The following is a 15,625-nucleotide window of genomic DNA, read 5'->3' as shown; positions in this document are numbered from 1 at the left end:
ATTTGTCTCTTGCTTGTCCTAAGCTCTGGTGTGACACTAGTACAAAAATTGAATCAAACGACGGCTAAAAACTGTCGTCTGATACAGAGCTGACTGTCGTATATCTCGCTACCGTCTGATAAAACACGATTTAGAGAACCGTCGTCTGAAGAACTCGGCATCCATGTTGACAGCAATAACTATTGTGTGAACATTACTCAGACAACGGGCAACTTAAGAACCCGTTGTGTGATTGTGATTCAGAAGTCGTTTGTTTTTTTTATAACCGTTGTGTGACTATTATTCACACAACTAAAACATTGATAGCATCCGTGATCTGTATTAATCTCAGACGACAATTTTTATTGTATGATTGTTGTGAACATATGTGTACATATGATAGCATATGTGTACATATGATAGTTTTTTGTGCGGTTATTGTTGTTATAATAGATTGATTCAATGCATTATATATGCTAGAAGTGGAATCAAAAATACTAAATTAACAGTAATATATGAAAGAAATTGTTATAATCCACATCAAGCATCATAATCATAATGGATTGTGCAAATGTAATCTTTTATCTACAAAAGGAGTAGATCTAATGGTACTCTCCTAGCAATATACATCCAGAAATTTATTTAGCGAGTCTAGCTTTGCAAGCTCTGCCGCTCTCATGGCCTCATTGGAACAAAGCCTTACTTTATTGCATGTATACACTCTGGCCCCCAACCTTGGCAATGCCATCTTTTCCTGCTGCTAAGTCTACCATTTTAAAAATGTTGATCACAGCTCTTGAAGGCCACCATCCCATTACACCTGGTGGCTTCCCTTGGGGATCACGTAGGCACCATAATTGTCCCTTGACAGCTTCCTACACAGAAGCATGCATGATTAACACCAAAATAGGGGAGAAACAAAACCAAGTCTTTGCAATCCACAAAACCAAGCCACCATTCGTGGAAGAATGCATCTCTACTGCCCTTCCTTTGTAACCTAGCTTTCTGGCCCATTTGGTATACATGCATGGTAGTTGTTTTACCCAAACCTGAATTATAAAATTTACAAAATCAAGTCACAGAAGATAAAAATGTGTATGTGCTTAGGGAGGGAGGGGGAGGAGAGAGAGAGAGAGAGAGAATGTGCATTCATGAAGTTTCATCAAGCTCTTGACCACATCCACAATCTTTTTTTGACATTAAAAAATAAATAAGTCAAGATAAAATGTGGAAAAACAATAGTTTCATAGACTTAGGCTGACATGAGGTAATATCATATAAAAAGTGCTGGCTTGCATTTTGTTTATAGTTCCAACACAAACCTTAGACTGATTTTAGGTGAATCAAAATTTATCCTATCCCTCTCCATTTATGAAATAAAAAAGTACTAGATTATGCACATTTTTGTGAAGAGTGGGTTAAAAACAAGGACTTCACATATAGAGCACCGTAGAGAGTATTCAAATTTGAGACTTTGCAGTATCTCTCTCTTGTATGGAAACAAATGGAAGATCATCTAACCTCAGGGTAGCCTGTGCCACCAGCTTTTATAATTAGACATGCTCCCTCCATGTCATATGGTCCCTTAAGAAGATTGGAAATCTCATATTTATTCAAATCTTGCTCATATCCAGAGATGCATCATATGCTTGCCTAAAAAGCCCATAATTGATAGCATCTATCTCTGCTAACTGTAATAAGTTTTGCTTCTTCAGCCTGCAGAAATAAGCAATTGTGAATGTCAAATCCTCAACTTCAAATGAGGAAAGAAAAAATATGATTGAGCAACTTTTATACTTGAACATTTTCGTGGAGAGATCAAATTAATATGCAACTAGCACGCTTGACTAGTAAAATAATGGGTACTCATGGCTATTGCCGGCACAGCCAGAGGGCTTAAACTTGTAATCCCTAATGATGCACCCTGCTAAAATTGATCGGACCTCCATATACAGACAACTCAATGAACTTAAAAGTGAGGTGGAAAAATCAATTGATAGAATAGTATAATGTGTTACCTTATATGTCAAGTCTCTGAGAGCATCAACCACTCTAACACTATCAGCCAATTTGGCAAGAACCTCATTGGAGTCAGCAGTGTCATCCGAGAGGTCATAGTCGCGTATCAGTTGTTCTTGCTCATTCCGTCTTTCTTCTTCAAGCTCCAATGCCAATGGGGCCAACATCTCAGCTCAGAGAACAGCATCTTCAATCTTCTTTTTCAATGAAAATAATCCTAAACAAACTCAAAACTGTCATTTTGAATTCCATGCAATCATTAACAGTAGAACTTAAAACTTGAGAAAATCACTATATTATGGTCAGTTGTTTAATTTGCTAAAACAAAACCAATAACTAACAACCTGCTTTAGGGTCCTCATTTAAGCCATACCCATTTCCAAAGTTGAATTTTGAGATACAGACAACCTTATCTCAGCATAAAATTGCTTAATTTTGAGTTAGGTCCACCCAATTCATAACAAGAGAGCTACAAACATAGAGAGAAGGAGATAGAGAACATACCCAGTTGTTTGTAGAACCTATTATTGTCATGGGCGCAGTGAGTGTGTATAGACTGCTAGGTCTTTCTCATGGAATGTTTCCACGTTGAATACCATGAACACCTTCTCAGCAACTTTATACAAGCCAGAGCAAAAAAGTAAAACAAAAAGAATACCATGAACACCTTCGCAGTCAGATTTCCTCCATACCCAAAGAATATACTAACACACACACACACACACACACTAACTTCTATGCAAAGAAGAGTGAGATCACTTCTACCAACTCAAACTCAACTTGTCCATCTGCACCATTGAAATAATTAATCTAGTAACTACCACAAGCCAATACTGATCATTGTTGCTGAACATAATCTACCCAGATCCACAAAATCAACCACCTAAACCAATTAAACAAGCAAATCCAACATCTACCCGTATAAAAAACTGTCCTTTTTTTCACCACACACTTGATCCAACAAAAATGCAGCAGCACATACAAATTGTCTATACAATTCTCAACCATAAACACATTTGATCCACCAAACGAACTAAACACGAAATCTAATCACTATCCACATATACAAAATATAAATATACAAGAATACCATACCTGCAGAAGAACCCACAAGACAAATTCTATTAGCAGACAAATTCTTAGAGACCAATTTGCAGACAGCAATCACATCCTTGATTTCTGCAAACCCAGTAAGAGAAGCCTTCCCAGTTGACCTCCCAACTCCTCTCATGTAAACAAGCTGAGAAACAACTATCTAATTTCCTCATAACCTAACCATATCAATTTATCAAGCAAACAGAAATAGATTGACTGCAACGCCTTAATACCCACTTACCCAGAAACCTTCTTAGTTACCTTCTTAGCCCCATTTTGACATTTTTCCTTCAATCCCCAATCCACAGCTCGAATGTTCGAATTCAAATCTCAGTTACCCATAGCTAAATTTCGATTCCGCCAAATGCAACACACCACTGTCGAAAGATCTGAAGAACCCTAGAGGTTACCCATTAGGTTTTCTACTGCCTCTGAACCAGAAAACCCCAAATCAATCAGTTCACACAATAAACGCAATTTTAGGTCTCAGAAATGAAAGAAGAAGATGAGGAAGACCGGGCATCGGAAATTGCAAGAGAGAGGGGGGTTGTTACCTGTGAGATTTTTGGATTTGATGTTGGCCTGAGCCCGGTCGGAGTAGAGCTTGAATTACCCATTAGATTTTGGTCGGGTTTTGTCGAAGAGAGAGAGCGCTTTGGTTGGGGTTTGTCAAAGAAGAGATAGGGTCTATAGAGGGGAGAGGTAGGGGTTTGTCGAGGAGAGAGAGAGATTGAGAGAGATCGAGAGCTTTGTCGAAGAAGAGAGAAAAGGTTTCGGGTTTGTGTCAAGTGAGAGTGGAGCGCTGTCAAGAGTGAGGAGTGAGGGTCTGTTGTTATTTTATTTTATTTTATTTTTTTTTTTTTTTTTTGCTGAAGTGTAGGGTGTCAAGCCCTGCGCTATGAATTTTGACAAGCTCTATGAAGACTCACACAACCGAATTTTATAACAATGTGGTCTGAGTACATGAGTTTTAAATTTGAAATTTGTCTCCTATCAATTTGACTTCCCTCGTTGGGGAGTTAGAGAAAACTGATGGTGGGAAATCTCCTTCCTTTATGTCAAACATGTTAATCAGACCACAGTTTTATTGTTTCTCGTCGTATGATTAATACATGTTGGGGGGAAATTTCGGGTTTGAGGTGAGGTTTGGCACCACAGACATGGTGGGAAACTTGCCGCTCAATTTTTTTAGGGTCACACAACAGTTTTATCCTTAAACGTCTTGTGAACTAGTTTATAATTCCATATCAGACGACAGGTTTTATAAAAATGACGTACAAAAAAATAAAAATCAATCAGACGACAGAAAACTGTAATGTGTCGTCTGAGAGGTGTCGTCTAATTCAATTTTTGTACTAGTGTGATAACATCAGTGCCATTTCTCTTGCTTCTAACCCGGTGTTTCATGCTCGCACTCGTCATGTTGAAGTTGATTTTCATTATGTTCCCGAGAAGGTGGTTCGACATGAGCTTCAAGTGGGCATGATCAAACAGCTGATAGTTTTACCAAAGGGCTTCTTCCCTCTCGCTTCACATTCTTAGTTTCCAAGCTTCATCACCTTCATGTCCTTCCTAGGCCACTTCACTTGTGGGGGTGTAATGAGCACAATAAGGAAAGAACCACGTCTGCATATATTCCTAAATGTTCTTAATAATTATACTTGCTATCCACGTTCTGTATCTTTCTGTATCTATTGCTTAAGTATCAAGCATGATAAGATTTAGTTTATATAGGACTCAAACTCTCTGTATAAATACTGTAATATATGATCAAAGCGTGTGTGCTATTGATTCTATTCACTCTGCTTATTATAATCTTACTGTAGGCATATGAATTGCTTATGTCATGCCCTAATTTCGGAAAAGAATCTGTTCACTACTCATGAATCTCTTGCATCATATACAATTCTATTTGAAAATATATGTTCATTTTACAAGAGTAATTTTATTATACTATTGACAATTGCTTCATGTTAATTCTGATTTGTAGTTGTGAAACATAGCCTTTTCTTTTTGCACAAACTCGGTATACACTGGCCAGATTCAACCAGATGCATGCTACTAGATTGGGAGAAGCATTCCAATATAATGGAAAGTCATTCATAGAGATCTCAAATCTAGTAACATACTATTAAATGAAAATATGAACCAAAATTTCTGATTTTGGTACAGCAAGGAGTTTCATGCTTAAGTGACTCGTATTGGATAAGCCATCACTTATCACAAATCCAACACCAACAGAGCCCTATGTTTCATCCAGCCTTTGCAGAGCCCAGATCAAGATTCAAGCGTGAAGGTCGCGGTCACTGAAATCAATATGGAGGAGCTGACGAAGGCTTAGCCTTTGTAGAAGCCATACAATACCGATGGTGTAGGCGAAGATGATGAAGGCGTTGAGGACATGCTGTAAGATCTTCGGTTAGCAAATCTGAAGAATTATCTCATCCTATCTCCCATCATCTTGGCCGGTAAGTCCTTGTTATAATTACAAATATTTTTCATATCTAGATGTAAGATATCTGATATTGCTATCACAATTTTTACCTAGTAGAGGACGGTTACTGAGGCTGGTCTTTAATTGAAACTGGAAAGACATCGGATTGAACTGGTATATGGTAATCAACTAGGTTAATTGGGTTTCTATGAATGGAGTATGCATGCATTTTTTCCTTCAATTTATTAAGTTTAAGAAGTTGTACTACTGTTCACTTGCAAGTAGCCAAAAACGAAATTTGAAATTGATCCTTCTTGTTGTTAGTAGATTTGTTTAAGTAAGATCCTAGTAATGCAATGAAAATTAATCCTGCAAAATAACAGGATCGAAAGCAAAAAATTATTTTTCTTGTCATCAACTCCCAATTTGTTGTTGTACAAGATTGTCTCATTCACTATCCAAAACCCAAACAAAGACGACTGGGTGACCAAATCAGATTGACACCAAAGATAAATACAATGAAAGCATGTATAAACTAGTCATCCTGTAAATTTGTACAAGACAGTATGATAACTTATTTGATATGTAATGGAGATTAATCGGAAATGTTTAGGCTTTTCTTATTTTATTTTATTTTTTGTTGTTTTATAACAATGCTAGTTAATACTTCTGTCATTCTTATTCTGATGCAGGAGCATCCAAGTGGTTTTCCAATTTAGTTTAGGGTTACAGTAGTTATTGTCAGGGTTTTGTTTCCTTTCCCAGTTCTGAGGGCTACGGTATAATATTTGGGCAGCTTTGGTTGGATGGGAGGCGGTACAGATGTGCCTGCTAGAAAAATTCTCAGTTAGTTTTGATTGGATAGGGGAATATTTACCTACTAGACTAGGCTTGTTGAACCTTCAACTGTTATGCTATATTTTCCGAATGAAGTTATTGTGTGTATACATATATTCAAGTATACTGTGGTTTTATGTCTAGCAGATTCCAAATTGATGCGGTTTAGATTATGTGTTTATTCAATATTCTGGTTGTGATGGTTTGATGAAGTGCTATTAGAACATATGAAGTGTTAATGACCACCATGGTTGTAACATTGTTTGAATGAAATTTGGATGAGCATGACCCAAGTGTCATTGAAATGGTATAAAAAGCCCAGTTGTTGTCATACTTATACGAATTTGTTGTCCATGGTTGTGTTATGGGTACATATTAATAGCCACATGGTAAGCTGTATGTAATTGACATGTCCATGCAGAAGCCAAAGTAGCTTAAGCCTCTTTCCTGATTTGGAGCTCCCTGCATATGAGAAGGGATCTACCTTCTTATATTCCTACATCTAGGATCTGACTTGTATCATTGATACTAATAGGAATTGAACCATTATGGCAAGAAAAAGTTTGATTCAGAGGGAGAAGAAGAGACAAAAATTGGAAAAAAAATATTATTTGATTCGTCGATCCTCAAAAAAAGAAATAAGCAAAGTTCCGTCGTCGAGCGAGAAATGGGAAATTCATGGAAAGTTACAATCTCTACCACGTAATAGTGCACCTACACGCCTTCATCGACGTTGTTTTTCGACCGGAAGACCGAGAGCTAACTATCGAGACTTTGGGTTATCCGGACACGTACTTCGCGAAATGGTTCATGCATGTTTGTTGCCCGGGGCAACAAGATCAAGTTGGTAAGGATTAAAATGTCCTTGAAGAATGAATTTAATTTGAAGTAAATTATCTGTAGCTACAATAAAATTAAAATGTAATTTGCTGCAGGTCATCCAGAGTCCAGACCTTGATCTTCTTATGCATTTACAAATGTTCTGTGGTGAATTTATATAATTATGCATTAGATTTTTTTTTTTCCTGAGTGTGAGGTTTCATGTTCTTTTCTTGGTGAACTTCTATAATTAATTTTTCCTTGTATCTGCTTGTCTTGTTGGGGGGGGGGGGGGGATTGTATTGAACCAGTGTACCAAAAGACTGAAGAAAGATGCAAGTCAAAATATCTAAATTAGAATGCAACTAGCAAATTTTCCAGGAGTTTTGTCAACTTCTTTGCTTTTTATACCCAAGCTTTATATGCATGGAATCCTCACTTTAACGACACTTCAACCAGCATTCTGAATCAGTTGGGAGAGGATTGTTCTCGTTTTTTTTTATATATATATTTTAGGAGAAAATAAAAATTACAAAGAAAACCCCCTTGGGCAACCGAAGCTAAACTTGTCCCACTAAAAGGCAGGGAGACACTGCAACCGAACTCTTGGAGAGGAGCATGTACCTGTTGACGTAATAGCATCAACTAAGAAGTTCGCTTCCCAAAAAACATGAGAGAAGGAGATGCTTGCGAATGAATTAGCAATTGAAGCTATGTCTTTAAGGAGAGATTTTATCATCCAGGGAGCTTCACACTTGAGGTTGACACACTTGATAATTAGGGACGAGTCACCCTCCACTAAAATATGGTCTAGGTTGAACCATTTAGCAGCTAACAGGCCATCTTTAGGAGCCGTACATTCTGCCACAGCAACAATGGGGTCACCGAAACAGTTTCTGATAACAAAACCCACAGCAGCCAAGTTTGACGAAGAAACCGACCCATCAAAGTTGAGCTTGACAGTTTTCAAGCGGAGGGTGTCATTTAATGACTTCACTTGAGCTATTGGATGAAGCAGCAGAACGGGGGTTAATTTTCTTATCATTATTGGAGAGAGAGACACTTCAGAAACTAAATGAAAATCAAGGTTCGAAAAATTGCTAGGCGCTAGTCGGGCGGTGGCCAAGAGACTAGCGCCCAGGCGCCTAGGCGGTTTTCATTTTTTTAATTTTTAATTTAATTTTAATGCATATACAAATATATATGTACATACATACATATATATAAGGGGAATTTGATTCTACACCCAAATTCACACACCCCTTTTAGAATAAACCCATCCATAAGAGTGTTTTAATATACACCCAAACCAATTAATTAGGTTTATTCAAAATAAAAAAACCTATTAAATAGGGTAAATATTAAAACCCAATGTTGTTAAGAATTACTGAAGCTGCCATTATCAAATTCCCCATTCACCTATTAAATAGGATTAATAGTCAAAATCATCTAGCAAATATTATGGAGTTTGATTGACGTTATTGTTGGTATTACCTTCACTTTAGGTTTTTATCAGTACTCATTAATGTCATTATTATCATATAATGATGAATTTTTGGTATGTTTCTTCCTATATATAGAAGCTAGTGAATTCATTCGTCATTTTTTCTTTGGATGGAGACCTTTCACAAAGTTGCATATGATTTCAAAGGATGATTTCAAACGACCTATTCATGAGGTTTATTTCATCATTTTCTTATGGGTTAGAGACTTTCTTTCAAATAGGTACATATATCATATTCGTAATTCAAATTACCTATTCATCAGATTTATTTAGTATAATATCTTTGTTAATCTTTTGATTTTGTGTAAAGCTTGAATTGGATGGTTTTTTAGTAATTAGAAATTTCAATTTATGAATATGGTACAAAACTTAGTTTCATTCCTTCAAAATAGAATCGTTGTTTCTAATTACCTGATACTTAGATTGCTTTAATATGTAATACCTATGATTTAGATGTTTGTTTTTGTAGTTTTAAATTATTTGTATGACTCTATGTCATAGGTTGTTTATTCCATAACCTATAGTATTGACAATTAATATATCTATATTTTGGATATATGTATTTAAATCCTAATAGAGTTTTACCTTTAAAATAGATCTATGAAGGTAATTTGCAATTGTATAAGGAATCACAACATGCAGGGCACTAGTAGTTGGGAGATTTATGAAGACTACATTGCAAAGTGCTAGTCGAGATGACAGATGAAGTGTTATAATGTTCTTTATATTATGTTCGAAAATGTAAAGTTTATATTTCAATTGTAAAAACAAATTTAAAATTGTTTATTTCAATACTGGATGAACATCATTTATGGTTGTACTCATTGTCCCTATTTCAATAAATTTTTAGGTTTATTCCTTCAAAAAGAATGTGTATTTAAATTATCTTGATATTAGAAATAAACTTCTTAATATTGTAAAGTTCAATTTCAATTGTAAAACAATGAATGATAATAATGAGTTTGCTAAATTATAGTGCAAAAACTCTTGCACATTCAAAATTGTTCAATGTGCCAAAATTAAGGGATAATTATATATTAAGCAAACTCTACAGTTACACATAACTATTATGTGGTCCTTGACCACCTCATAGAATCAGGCACCTATGTGGAGAAAAATGTAGGGGCGGAAAAAAAAAATCTTAAAGCAATCAATCTACATCAAGTACATTTTACATGGGCTAATTACATTAACTCGACCATTTTAGAAAATTAATGAATATGGAATGATTGTATAACTACACCTATTAGAACGGATAAGCAAAATAACATACCTTAATGAGAGGATGTTTAATCATGTCGAGCAAGAAAAATATTTATATAATAGGAATATAACAGAATCTGATGATACACAATAGCAAATATATAGATCACATCGGAAAGGAAGAAATATAGGATAATTAAGGCAATTAATCATTTCAAATAAGAGAAAAATCAAGGATTAAATTGATTGTATTAAATTCTAAATATTTAAATTCAAAAAATAGTCAACAGCTATATTTGAGGGGAATATTTTATTTATTCAATCAGAAGGGCAAAAAAGTCAAACTAAAAAATGTGAAAAATGTTAATTATAAATTTAAAACCTATAAGGAAGGTTCAATTATGTGAATTGAGTGTAGATTAAAAGAAAATATAGGGATGAGTTTTTCTTAATAAGAGCTTTGTTTTTTGGGTTTTTATCTAATTTTCTCTATATATAATTATATATAGACTTAAATGAATATTTAAAGATTTATTATAATTTATAAATAAGAGTAAAAAGAATATTATATGAAAAGTACTTTTAATTCTCATTGCCCATGTGCTCATGTCAGATGCGAGCTCCATTCTCATTTCTTCTTTTCACTTCCGACTTTCGTTGTTGACCTCTGCAACTCTGCTTTACCTTTCAATTTGTTCAAGAATCAAAATCCCGACAAACCCAATAGTCTCATTGAGATTAAAAGGTGAAGTATGTTATGGGTTTAAGATCTGCTCTCCTTTTCAATTCGTTCAATGCATGCCCAGCACCGCCGACAGCCTTGCTCTGCATCTTTCCCAGAGCGTCTTCGCCGGCGTTTCGCTCGCTGTTATGGCCTTCACCAACGATTTTTCTTTTGTTACTGTCTTTTGGTAATGCTTGTAGCTTTTGGGCATTCGTGATTTTTCAATTTTTGGTTTGGATTTCTTCAATTTGTGGTTTGGATTTCAAGTCTTTGATTGTGGTTGTGGTGTTGTAATTATGTCAGCAACCTTGTTGCTATTGTTTTAAAGGGATTCATCGATGTGTTTTGTGATCCAAAGCTATGAAACGACGATGTCTCGACCCAAGATCTGATGGGGAAGGAAGAGATTCTGATGCCAACGCCCAGCAAAACCCAGCAGCAGACCCGCCTAGCTCGACCGCCTAAGCGCCTAGTCGCCCGCTTGGGCCATCTAGGCGGCCGCCCATTCCTTGCCCGCCCAAAAGCTCCGATTTTTCATTAGTCGAGGCGGAGAGCTGCCGTCCAGCGCCTAGGGGCCGCCTAGGCGGGGCCTGGGCGGCCGATTTTTAGAACACTGATGAAAACAACAAATTCTCCTTTCAAGCAGTCAAGAGGCCAACAAAAGGCCATTTTACATTTCTTCTAGGGCTTCTTCTGAATTTACACCCTGCTCATGATCCTATAAAATGTTCCTTTTTTTTTTTTTTTGATGACTTGAAAAATGTTCTTTTTTAACTTTTCACATCATTAACAAGTAGCTAAAAGTTTAGCCCACTTCAGATGATGCTAATATATTCTGCTTCATTGGTTAATGACGTACTCCATCTTAACTCGACATGCTGAGGTCCTCATTAGTTACATCGACAGCAAACCTGCAAAATCAAACAAATCCCATCACAAAGTAGTCAGATTCGAAGTTACATAAATGTAAAAATCACTGTGCCATTATAGAATCAAACAACCAGGGAAATTTCTCCCTCAATTTCTCCAGTTTAAATACAAAATCTCAGGTGTTTATCTTCCTTTTGTCTGAATCGAAAAATCTTGAAACTGTACTAAGTTTTGACTCATCATAAATAGATATCGGAAAGATCCATTTCTAAGTAATAGAGGTCATCTAATTAAAGTACGACTCATATGCCAAAACCTTATTGTACAAAAATTGAAATTGCAATGCCATGTCTTTGAAAGTATCCAATGACACTAGCAAAACCTAGAGCACGTCTGAAGTTCCCGTACACATCATTCTAATATTGAGGAGAATTAACACACTCAAATTTCGTTTCAAAGAACAGATATCTGTTAGCAAATTGTATTACTAGTTTACCTTTTGAAATACATGGGATATACTCTTTATCTATGGCAACATTACCACCGCATAATTCGTAACCCTGTCTCGGTAAGTAAATAAACCATAATCACACAACTTTTGAATTTATAAACTGACACAATTTAACTACTGTTGTTACCTTTTGTCTTCAGACCACTGTGCTTGCACCAAATGAGTCAGGTAGTTGCTTTCGGACAAATGCAAATAACAGTGCAGATGCTGCAATCAGTTGTTAGTAAATTTAATCCAAAGATTAAATTAATTTGAATGAAAATTCAAATTAATAATTCTAATATATATGGAAGAAGTAACTGATCATTCTATCCAAAGGTTACAACCTTTCAAACTAAAAGCAACATGGAAGCTGTTGTGCAGAAAGGTATGTCCTTTCGATTAGATGCATCAAACATTCAAACTCATATATAAAGAGAAGCAATCCCACCACTTGATATCCAACTTTTGCATCAGAAATATTTTTCAGTATTAAAAGAACTCTCTGCATATCACATTAGAGTTTAAAATATTGAGAGAGAAAAACACAATCTGCGTTCGTTGATCCTCAAGATTGCAGTGCTTCTTCTAGAGGAAAGTTTGATCATTGTACTCCTGGGAGACGTTTGCCAATAACCCTTCAAGCACCGACGAGGAGGCAATTTCGTCTTAAGGGGATAGAACCAAGTTCTAGCTTCGATCACAATATGTAAAGTTTTGCTTCCTTTTTCCTAGTCTGGAATTTTAACTCTATATTTATCTTTTAGATATAGCAATTTGTGAATTAGTTCTCCAACATTCTTAAGACGAAAACTTTATTTGATATTAAATTGCTATATTGATTTGGACTTTGTTACATGAATCATGGTCTCTGAAATGAGATTGATGGTAAAAACCAAAGAGTGGTGGATTGACATAGGGGCTACCTGCCATATATGCATTGATAAGAAGATGTTTTCAACTTATCAAGATGTTAAACAAGGGGAGAAATTAATCATGGGAAATGCCTCTATGTCATTGGTTCAAGGTTTTGGACAGGTTGCATTAAAGTTAACATCAGGGAAGAAGCTTACTCTCAATAATGTGCTTCATGTGCCTGATGTTAGAAAAAGTCTGGTTTCTGGTTCACTGCTATGTAAAAATGGCTTCAAGTTAGTTTTTGAGGCTGGTAAGTTTATACTTAGTAAGTATGGAATGCATGTTGGGAAAGGGTATCTTTGTGATGACCTATTCAAACTAAATGCAACAATACTTGTACCTGCCGTTATGAACAAAGATAATCCTTCTACCTATATGATTGAATCTCCAAATGTTTGGCATGGTAGGCTAGGACATGTGAACTATGATACAATACGTAGATTAGTTAACATGGATCTATTGCCTAAATTCAATATTGATTTAAATAACAAGTGTGAGACTTGTGTGGAAGCAAAATTGACTAGAACTTCTTTTTATTCAATAGAAAGAAGTATAGAACTTCTGGGATTAATTCACAGTGACATCTGTGACTTAAAATTTCTACAGACTAGAGGTGGTAAAAAGTATTTCATTACTTTTATAGATGATTGCACAAGATATTGCTATGTGTATTTGCTTAGAAGCAAAGATGAAGCTTTACAAATGTTCAAATATTATAAGAACGAAGTTGAGAATCAACTTGGTAAAAAGATCAAGGTCTTAAGGAGTGATAGAGGAGGTGAATATGAATCACCTTTCGCTGAGTTTTGTGCTCAACATGGTATCATTCATCAAACAACTTCTCCTTATTCTCCTCAACAAAACGGTGTCGCCGAACTCAAGAACCGTACATTGAAAGAAATGATGAATGTTATGTTGATAAGCTCTGGAGCACCCCAGAATTTGTGGGGGGGGGGGGGGGGGGGGGAAGCATTGCTTTCTGCTAACTATATTCTCAACAAAGTATTTCATTATAAATATCTCTAATTGTGGAGTTGTCTTGCGAAGGTAGTAGTTCCTGATCCTAAAAGGGTTAAGATAGGACCCAAAACCTGTGCCTGCAATTTGTATACATTGTGATAGTTAATCAGCAATTGGAAGGGCACGGAGTAATATGTATAATGGTAAGTCTCGACATATACGTCGACGACATAATACCGTAAGACAACTGCTCTCAAATGGTATAATTACCATTGAATATATAAAGTCGAAAGATAATTTAGCGGATCCGTTTACCAAAGGTTTGACTAGAGAGCAAGTTTGTAAATCATCAAAGGGAATGGGATTGAAGCCTATGAATTAAAAGTCTTCATGATGGACACCCAACCTAGTTGACTGGAGATCCCAAGATCTAGGTTGAAAGGGACAACTAAATCATGTCTGACTTAAGTGGAAGCACTGTGGAGATAATATCTCCTACCCATTCCTATGATGAAACAGTGCTATGTCTGCAATAATGTGAATTAGGCTAAGTTTAGCTTTTAATGATTCCTATGACTTGAAATCTCAAGTGGAGTATAGCAGAATACTCTAAAGAAGGAAGTCACCTATATCAATGTGAAATGAGGCCGTTTCTTTGAGAATTTTGGGCGAAATTCTCTAAATCATTGGTGAATACCGGGTATTGTCCGTGGCCGGAAGGACACAACCGTATAACCAGATGTGTCTGGAAAAATATTATGTGTTTACTATTGTCTTGGTTTACACGAACGGCTGAATAGTTCAAGACAACACGTTCACTATTTAGCTAGTAAACCCGATAGTATATCACTAGGGAAGGTTCAAAGCTAAAAGTCACCTATCCTGATATGATATCTTACCAACCATTCTCTCTCAAGTGTCTGCATTTCAATTTTCATTCATGTGGGGGATTGTTAGTAAATTTAATCCAAAGATTAAATTAATTTGAATGAAAATTCAAATTGATAATTCTGATATATATATGGAAGAAGTAACTGATCATTCTATCCAAAGGTTACAACCTTTCAAACTAAAAGCAACATAGAAGTTGCTGTGCAGAAAGGTATGTCCTTTCAATTAGATGCATCAAACTCATATATAAAGAGAAGCAATCCCACCACTTGATATCCAATTTTTGCATCAGAAAATTTTTTCAGTATTCAAAAAACTTTCTGCATATCACATTAGAGTTTAAGAGATTGAGAGAGAAAATCACAATCTGCGTTCGTTGATCCTCAAGATTGTAGTGCTTCTTCTAGAGGAAAGTTTGATCGTTGTACTCCTGGGAGACGTTTGCCAATAACCCTTCAAGCACCGACGAGGAGGCAATTTCGTCTTAAGGGAATAGAACCAAGTTCTAGCTTCGATCACAATCTGTAAAGTTTTGCTTCCTTTTTCCTAGTCTAGAATTTTAACTCTATATTTATCTTTTAGATATAGCAATTTGTGAATTAGTTCTCCAACATCAGTTGCCAAGGAAACGCACAATTTCTGGTTAGTCTGTTTAGTATTACGAGCAGTAGTTGGAACAAAACATGCAATACATTTAGGAACCGGCAATTGTGGAGAAATGCAGTGAGCTGTCAAAGCAATTGTTTTACAGTCAACTTGCTAGGTTATACTTCTGAGATTCTTTGTCTAAGTGTCAATTTTGTTTTACTTATCTGCCTGGTAGGAAGCCTAAAGTAGATATCATGAAAAAAAGTTTCAAAATTCAACCAATTTTTTGTTTTT

At 35.8% G+C, this 15,625-nt stretch overlaps 1 pseudogene; it reads right to left on the bottom strand.

The window, feature by feature from the left end:
- Positions 1-462: 462 nt before the first annotated feature.
- On the bottom strand, positions 463-3,229 carry LOC133735852 (peptide chain release factor PrfB3, chloroplastic-like; annotated as a pseudogene).
- Between the last annotated feature and the right edge of the window lie 12,396 nt (positions 3,230-15,625).

The sequence above is a fragment of the Rosa rugosa genome, chromosome 3 (genome assembly GCF_958449725.1).
Source record: "Rosa rugosa chromosome 3, drRosRugo1.1, whole genome shotgun sequence".
Classification (NCBI taxonomy): Eukaryota; Viridiplantae; Streptophyta; class Magnoliopsida; order Rosales; family Rosaceae; genus Rosa; species Rosa rugosa.
This window is presented reverse-complemented; position numbering and strand designations above follow the sequence as displayed.